This window comes from Sinocyclocheilus rhinocerous, unplaced genomic scaffold, assembly GCF_001515625.1.
Source record: "Sinocyclocheilus rhinocerous isolate Xijiao unplaced genomic scaffold, SAMN03320098_v1.1 scaffold258, whole genome shotgun sequence".
Classification (NCBI taxonomy): Eukaryota; Metazoa; Chordata; class Actinopteri; order Cypriniformes; family Cyprinidae; genus Sinocyclocheilus; species Sinocyclocheilus rhinocerous.
The window spans coordinates 915,403-924,983 of NW_015634010.1; the positions used below are offsets into that span (position 1 = coordinate 915,403).

A 9,581-nucleotide genomic window follows, 5' to 3' on the forward strand; every position below is an offset into this window, starting at 1 on the left:
AATATTTCCACATAGTGATGTAGATATGTGGGGGCGTGTTAGAACGAGCCGTTTTAGGTAGGTGTGGACAAGTCTTAACTTTTATAAAGAATATCTCTTTGGGTTTGAGACTTTAGTTTTTGCAACTTTAGGGATCTTATCTATGCACAAACAGCTTGTAACACTCCAAAGAGAAAGGAAAACTTGAAATCGCATCATATGACCCCTTTAAAAAAACGTAATGACCTTATTATTTTATTATTTTAATGAGGGTGTTTTCTTCAGGACAATTGTATCATCTTGACATTATTGACTATCAAACTCGGGAAAAAAAATTCATAGGTATGTACTGCAATTTTATTTTTTCATTAAAAGATTAAATGAATAGATCCAGTAATTGATCATCTCATTGACCCCTTTGCTATTGTTTTTGTATGCACTGGGTTCAGAGAGCAAAATGGTTACCAAACACTGTGCAAAGTGGGAACAGTGAGTGCTTTTGCACACTTTGAGGACTTTCGGGGTAAACTATAGGTCATCATCCTGTTACACTGACCTAAGACCAGTGCATAATACGAATCCAGATGGAAATTATTTAACATCAACAGCAGCGATTGCCTCAGATCAGTGGTCAGGAGACACTCGCTATCAGATCTGAACTCCAGCTCGACCGCTGCAACCGGCCAATGAGTATAGATCCGAAACGCTCTCTTGAGACCTGAACGATGGCATACACACTCACAGAAACACACACGCACAGAGAAAAATAAACAGAATGACCCTCATGGGCATGTGAAAAATAAGCAAGGTTTCACAAAATACCAAAGTAGGTCATTGATTTATTGAGTGCAAGATCCATAGTATTTTCCTCCCTTTCTCTGGTCTCCAATCTTCCCATAAAGTAGAAAGACAGGATCATAAAAGCGAGGAAAAAGTGACTTGCACGCAAAGAGATGACATTACATTAGCCGCAGCTTCTCATATCCAAGTAACAATGTTCAGTTATCTATATGATAATGGAAGACGTCTGAAACCAAACAATATGAAGATGCACACAATCATGTGGACATAAAAGCCCAAAGCCTTGAGACTAAATCATGTGCACTGCAATCTGCTCAATAGATGCCTCACGACTTTGTTTGTTTGCTTGTTCTGGGTTGGAAGACAATAAACTCCTCTCAACAAAGACAGCCGTTCTCCTTTGTACGCTGGCTGAGACATCAGTTCATGGATTGTGAGATTCAGTCACATTGATATGTATATGGCCACATGGGAAGGACAATTAACGGCCTCGATACAGTAAAAACAAAGTGTGTACTGAAGATACAGATCTATATTTACCTACAGCCTCTATATGCAGATGGTTGTGTGAAATCAACCTGGCATGTTGTTCTCTTGTCATCGCTGGAATTCAAAATCAACAATGGTGTTCTGGAATATGCGTTTTCATAAGAGAGAGAAAATCCAATTTTCATGCAACAAACATCTAATTGGAGTGGATTATTTGTGCCCTCTTTGGCAGCGAGACAATAAATATGATGAATTTCTTTGCTTTTAAAGTCTACATGTATCTTTGTCAAAAGTGTTAGGCCTGAGGCTTTTTAAGGTAGAAGTGTGGGAGGCAAATGCACACATTTCAAGACAAGAGAACATGGATAGAAGACTAAAATTAAGATAAAGACAACACAAAAAAAGAGGATAAGTGACAGGAGATAAAGATGAAGAGGTGGTAGACAAAAGACAGAGAGTGATGAAATATCAAACTTATTTGTACAACGTTTTCTCAAACTCTGCTTGTTTAAATTCATGAAATGGCATTTTCAACAAGGGTGAAAATTCATTTTATTCATCAAGAAAGTTGGCATTATAAAACAGGACGGAGAAGAGCGCTGGAAAATAAAGGGACTGTTGACTGCACTTGAAAAGGAACAACTGAGAGAAAGGTATTTCATTATGATGAAAAATGGATAGAAGGTAAACATAAAGATGCACAAAATATACATTTTATTCTTTGACAGCAAAGCCATTTATAATTTACCAAATAATTATTTCAGATAAATGCTGTTCTATAACATTGATAATAATAATAAGAAATCTGTCTTGGGCACCAAATCAGCATATTAGAACTATTTCTGGAGGATCCTGTGACACTGAAGACTGGCGTAATTGTTGGAAAATTCAGCTTTGCAATCACAGGAATAAATTAGATTTAAAAAATATTAAAATAGAAAATAATTATTTTAAATTGTAATAATATTTCACAATATTAGTGTTTTACCCTATTTTTGACCAAATAAATGCAGCCTTGGTGAGCATAAGAGATTTATAAAAACATAAAAAATTATGGATATTTAATTGTGCATGCTCATTTTCCCCTATTTTTCGATTTCCCCTGTTTTTAGATAACTATTGCCTTGGCATATCAGCTAGAAATTTGATATCAATGTATCCTTTCAAACCTTTCAGGATAAAGTGCACAGACGAATTGTGCACAATTTGACCTAGAATGTGTGAAAGTAAATAGTGTCAAATGTTTTGATGTTGACAATAAATTCAACACATCCATTTAAGACACATATCCACACAGAGCTGGAGAGATGGGTTGGAGCGCAGGGTCAGACAGATCACAAAGCGTTTTCCACTCACAGTGAACACAGAACCTTTTTCACCATGATCACAGCGGTGGATACCACCAGCACTAGGGATCTAATCAGCAACATCCTCAACCATTCGTTGCAAACAGCATCATACCGTTCCTCCCTGTATCTTTATTCCTCTCCGCCCTGTCCGTGGCTTCCTTTCAGACTAGATTCAGGTCAACAGCAACAAACGCAGAGAGTGTCCTTTCATCAGGCATTGTTTGGCTTGTGTCTTTCACACTAGGGAAACACAATCAGCGGGTAAGAAAAAAGACAAGGGAGACGGAGAGAGACCATAAAGGGAGCTGATTTTTCTCTTGGCTCATAAAATGTATTATTAATCCAATTTTTACATGGGCCCTTAAATTTGGCTCAACAGGGGAGGGGGAAAAAACTGGATTGAGCAAATTAATGAGGTAAACGTAATGATCTGAGATGATCAAAGGCAATCGGTGTTGAGCAAGTACAGGCCACCAATTAGGAAAATAAGCCCAGGAACGGACTTAAATATGCACCACGGCAAACAATGAAAGACAGGGTCGGCAGGAACGCACTAATTTCCCTAAACGCAATAGTTGAGTTATGCAGCAAGATGACTCTGAGTGTGGTGGTTAAGGACAGAGATTAGAGGAGGAACGCAGAAACCTTGAAATCCCACAAGACTACAAGAACAATCGGTTTTGAAAAGGCACAATGTGATGAGCCGCTATTCAGCAAACTTTTTTGAGCGAACGCTCGAGTGTTGAAAATCTGACACCACAAAACGGAGGTGAAATAAATAAACGAATAGATCAATTAAGTTAACAAAGTCTTTGTGAAATTTTAAAAATGTTCCTGGCCTTTGTGATGAAGAGCATCAACTCTTAACTTGCATTCAGGAACACTTGCTTGTTGCTTTCAAACGACAAATGCTCGTCATTATTATTCAGTGTGATAGAAGCGTGCCCTCTCATTTATTCTTGATTGACCCAGCCCTCACACACTTTCACTTTCAACAGAGGACCTGTCAAGTGTTTCTGCGTGATAGAGGAGCACTGTCACCAAACTGTCCACAGCAAACATTTTAACAGAAGCTAGCTTTCATCCTCTACCACGTACAGATTCACACAGAGCTTGGAGTTTACTATTGAGGACCAATCAAGTGATAAACAGTCACACATAGCCAGATTAAAGGGCATAAGGTCTGGTCCACATTACTGTTTATTCTGGCCATTCGCTTAGATAGGAAGAGACCATCTGACTGACATGCAAAGCAACCAACTCAAACCAGTTTGATTTGTGTGCCACTTAGGCGCAGGTTTATCTGAAATAGAAAACACAAATATAAACACACAGAAAAATAGTAAAAAAAAAAAAAAAATTTATGTATATCCTCAAATAATTTCACAGAAATGATTTATGTATATCCTCAAATAATTTAACAGAAATGACAAAACATAACAGTTTCTGAGAAAGTAGGTGTCATTCATTAATAACTGATAATTGTGTGTTTTTTTTTACAGTACAGTATGTGGGCAGAAAAGGTTCTCACTTTCTTCAGGATTCAAAACATGCGTACATGAAAAAAAAACGTACATCAATTTTGTTACTCTTAAATTGAGACTTATTGTAAGGTCACTTACCTATTCAAGTTTCTAATAATAATAGACACAAAAATCCGTCTTAACACATTTCATGTTTCTAAGGCGACCAGGAGTCTGTCTATTATTCTATTATTATTACTTTGAAACAACTTTGTAAGTTGTCCTCTAGTCAAATACTTTTAAAAAGAAAAACTACTTTTATTTCAGAGAAAGAAAGTGCTCCACATTAAGCTGTGTCAAAAGGGATAAGTTGGATCACTGGACAAAATTCAAGAAATTAATACTTTTATTCATCAAGAATGCTTTACATTGATTAAAAGTGGCAGTAAAGTCATTTATAATATTACAACTTCGGTAACACTTTAGTATAGGGACCAATTATCACTATTAACTAGTCGCTTATTAGCATGCCCCTTATTAACATATTGGCTGTTTATTAGTACTTATAAAGCATTTATTTTGCATGACCATATCTACATGTCTAATCCTACCCAATACCTAAACTTAACAACTACCTTACTAACTAGGGATGCACCGATACCGATACTGGTATCTAAAATATGAACATTTTATTTTAAATAAATGCAAAATACAAACTTTTGCTGCACATTATTCATATTTTCACTTTCACAGATGGTTATATTAAAGGGGTGACACCCACTGACACACTGTGGCCCACAGTTTATCCTAAATTTAGAAAAAAAAGAAAATAGCCTAAAAAAGGTGCAAACTTACTGGTGAATCATTAAAGGGGTCATATGATGCTATTTTAAAGATCATTATTTTGTGTATTTGATAATGTGTTTTTTGAACCTTAAACCGCATAAACACATTTCATTACACCAAATACACAAAATAATGTTCTTTTTAGCAACATCATATGACCCCTTTAAAACATCTCCACAAGGTTAATGAACGAATCCCTCCGGACGCAAGGTTAGTGAAAAAGAGCACCAAACTGGGGCAGGGAGCGAGAGAATCATGGGTCACGCGCAGCTGTGCGGATGTCCGGCCCAAAGCCACCAGAGTGACGGCCTGAACACATGGCCAGTGCTTCACTGTTGGGCTGCCTACACAATCTGAGCCCAGAAACTCAGTTACTTTGTTCTCACTGCGTTTTTCCCCCCCACCCCTCATGATAATGACGACCTGTCCCAGATTCTGTGGTTACGAGAAGAATCACATCAGTTGTATGTCAAAACACAATCACAATGCACTTGGCAGACGGCTCGCCAGAGGAGAGCAGCGGGGAGAGATATCGCTCAATTTGCCAGCAATTGAATATTTTATGGTTTCGTAAAGAAACTTAGTGTCTTTCATCCATTCTAATGCTGACCTCAAAATTGGGGTATTTTGGTTCCCAATCTATTTCTGCTGTTCTATAAGCCAGCTTCTGCATGGTTAAGTAGAGACAATGTTAAGACAAGCCTTTTAAGCCCATTAGCCTTATAATTCATATGTCTTGGCAAATGCTATTCAGTGTAGTCCAAGATCTGCTAGCACTATCTTCCTGTTGGCTTACTGGAGTGGGAGAGAGAGGGAAAGAGAGTAAGTAAGAGAGGTGGGAGGAAGTGCACGCTTTTCGCTCATGCTGAAGAGAGAGAGAAAAAGGGAGAGAGAAATGAAAAAGGAAAAGTATGCTCTAGCAGGCTGTCACATGTTGAAGAATTTGTTTACCGTTTCCTGTCCTGTGATCAACACACAGTTCAAACGGACAACAGAGGAGATGCGGTGGATGAAAAGGATTCTGATCTATTCTTCTGTTCCTGAGTGTCAACATCCCTTTAAAGGGACAGTTCACCCCAAAACAAAAATTCTGACATCATTTACTCACCCTCATGTTGTTCTAAATCTATGTGACACAAAAGGAAATATTTTTCAACAATGCTATCAAATGACTTCAGAAAACGAGTCACTTTTATGGGTTATTCACACATAAAAACGTAAGACATGAGGCAGTGGAACTAAAGAAATGCAAGGTCTAGAGACGGTTTGACCTTTTTTTGTAACCTAAAGGCTGTGTTTTCAGAATGACATGAGTTTGTGAGACACTGAAAAAGATGCAATCGCAGCAGTCAAACAGTGAAACAAGTTTTCAGTCCCCATTAAAATGGCATGGAAAAGAGCAGCTGGCACGTTCTTCAAAACTTCTCTTTTTGAGTTTCACATGCGGTTTGAAACTAAATGACGGTGAGTGATTGAAAAAACAAAACAGAAAATGAAGTCCTGGCTCTCAGAAATTCCCCCTAGGAAGCACTCAAAAACTTTTCTTGTTCTATCTGCTTTCCTTTTCATTATTGAGTTACACTCAGTCAAACAGCCATGATTTTTTTTTGAGTGTCAGTTCAGATGGCCTTAGGGATAAAGGACCATACCTGGTCTATAATACTGTCGTGCCTGAGTGATGTATTCACAGAACCGGTTAAGTGATAATCTGAAGAGCAATCTGAATGACGGGAGCAAATGAGTGAGAGAGAGAGGAGAGAGAGAGAGAGAGAGAGAGAGAGCATGCACAGTGATTTTTCTCTCCCTCCCTGCAATCGGAAACCAATCCCTGATACTGCATGGAGATATGGAGAAACTCTGCGACTAACACAGCCTAGAATAACTGTTACAGCATGATATTTTCAATGAGTGTTTTTTTCAATGGGAGTTTCTATTTGAATTCTGGTTTTAAAACCAGCAACATCCAAGATCTAATGTCTGGTTATGTACTTAGAGAAGAATTCATTCAGAACAAAGTCAACGGGTTTTAAATGAAGAAACAAATTCTCTCTTAAAAGAGACTCTTACAAGTGCCTGAGAGAGGAGAAAAATTAGGGGAAAAGACTCATTATGCAAATTATGACTGAATTAGAGGCAAAGCTTTGTGGGTAATAGCCAAAACTCACTCCATGTACAGTGTTAATAAAGGTTTGCCAAAAAAGGAACAGCCTCGGTGCATTCAACATGACCCCACTAAAAAGAAAAGCTGAATTCATTGACAAAACAACAAATATCATTGTGGATTTCCATCAGAATTCTTAGGAACTTTTTTGCTTGTTGAGCCCTTGTCTTCCTATTACATTACATTTCATTCCTATAATAAATTATAGAAATCATACCAGTTGATTATCTGACTACTTTATCACAACGTTTATGAATTTGTGAACACTGAAATCAATCACCAACAATTAGAGCCAACACAATAATATATTACTTACTCGAGCAAATTACTCCTCTCCTCTCAACACAAGACAGCATTCATTTTTCATTCGATTTATGTGTGAACAGCTGGATTTTATGATGGAGTTCACTGCGATCTGTTTTACACCATTAAGAGCCATTAAAATATTTAAAAATCATACCTTTTATGTTCAAGTCAAATTTGTAAGTGCAAAAAAACTGTACATAGAAAGATAGATTGTACAGTACATGCCTAAAATTATAAAATGATGATGGTGTAACACAATTTGAACATGCACATCTCAAATTCCTGTTTCGAGAGATTTCATAAAGTTTCATTTTATAAGTCAAATAACATTCATGTCTTATTTAAATGTCATAGAGCCTTTTATGTTCAAATTATGTTTCCTCAAATTGATTAAGTGGTTTTCAAACCAACAATTCAGAGATGCATTTCCTAATATAATAGTTTTCCTATACTAATTAACAGGATAAACATTAACTTGTTTTTCAAAATGTCAGAAGTTCACTACAAATACATAAGCCACTTTATTTAACACTATGGGACTACATACCTTATCGTAAGCGCTTATCTACTGACCATTGCACATCTGTCTTCTGTTCATATTAGGTAGTTTAATTTTTCAACAGAGCAATGAAGTTTTTTATTGTGTCCTATAACTATATTTTATAATTACAACATTACAAATGTATTATTGTTTTAGTTTAATTTTGAGTGTTTATTCTACTTCATATTGTTTCCAAAATAATGAATAGCCTGTGGGCTTGCAGAAAAAAATTCACTAACTCTTCAAAGTGACAAAGCTGAATTTGGGGGAAAAGCATCAAGTATATTAGCTTAATAAATGCACGTGTGCACATATAGCCAAATGTAGCTAAATGAAAAGGAATCAAGTCTGTGCTGATGAGAATGGTTTAACTGACTGTTTATGGATTGAGATCTGCTGCGGTTTGAGGCAGGACTCAGGAGTGATCGAGTTGCTGATGAATAGAGAGAAACGCGCTCTAATCCCAGCTGGATTACTATGATTATGGCAAGGGGAAAGATCGCGGAGCCCGTTAACGTCGCTCAACAACTAGGCAGTCACGCGAGCCGCGGCTCCGAGCGCGCTCATACCGACCACCAAAACACACGCACATATCACAAGTTTAAAGTTCAATGCGGTCTCAATTCACTCACCTAATGGTGTGTACGGCTTCGTCCACGTGTCTCGAAGGAAAACGACCCTCCGGGAAAGGTGAACAGGGTCGGGATGTTTTATTTGGGTTGATTTGCGCTGGTCTCTCAAGGACGAGGTGAAATCACGGGGCTGGTCACACAAACAACAACGCCAGAGCAAATTACAAAAGGCAAAGACTTGGGGGAGGAGAAGTCCATTTGTTCGTGTTCTAAACAACAGGCTCTGAGCCAAGAGTGGTTACCTTAGCGCCGATACTCGGTTGAGCAAAGCAAATGTGTCAAAACTGGACCATTTAAATCCAACACACTGTGCTTGGCTAAAGCGCTGCATGCAGTTCACAGCAGTTACCTGAGGCGCATCGCTTGTTACAGGCGACACGACATTTAAGAGCTTTCAGAATATCATTCTCGTAACGAGTTTCTCGTTCAGGTAATGTCAGATATTTCCGTCTAAACGTAGGCTGTAAGTCATACCCCGCACTCGAAGACTGCATTTGGGATGTCTAAATATGAGTGAGCGTGTAGGTCAGTTTTGACACACTTTGTTTTTCAATCACAGCTGTCCTCAGCCGCTCTTGAACGCCTCTTTACTGGGGGTCTAATCAGCGCGAGCCCCTCCAGGTGCCTTATATTAAGGCGCATGTGCAGCGCGAGCGCTTTAAAAATTTCAATAACCGTCATGTCATATTCTCTCGCGTGCGACAGTAGCTTGGCTACGCGTGAATCTCTATAATACTGGCTGAAATAACTGTCGGGAAATGCTTTATACCTGTGTGCCGGTGCGCAGGTGTTCACCGCGCGCCCGTCATGAGCTCGTGGCAGTTTCCCACACGCGCCCTGTTTGTTTGAATTCACCTGTGAGCATCTCTACTACACAACAGGCTTGTGTAGGCACATATTTTCAGCTGTACTTAAAATTTGTTTATTTAAATATTCAGGTATTTATATTTATAATTACTGATACTAATTTATTTAATAGTAGGCTAAAGTATTCATAACATTTTACCGGCTCAA

At 38.1% G+C, this 9,581-nt stretch overlaps 1 long non-coding RNA gene across 1 annotated transcript in view; it reads right to left on the reverse strand.

The window, feature by feature from the left end:
• The window catches only part of LOC107744948 (uncharacterized), a 24,481-nt gene extending 15,254 nt beyond the window's left edge, over nucleotides 1–9,227 (reverse strand). Inside the window, exons 1-2 of the long non-coding RNA XR_001640543.1 lie at nucleotides 8,810–9,227; nucleotides 8,568–8,697 (exon numbers count right to left, since the gene is read on the reverse strand). This is a non-coding gene — a long non-coding RNA (uncharacterized LOC107744948). The remainder of the gene's footprint in view (nucleotides 1–8,567; nucleotides 8,698–8,809) is intronic.
• Between the last annotated feature and the right edge of the window lie 354 nt (nucleotides 9,228–9,581).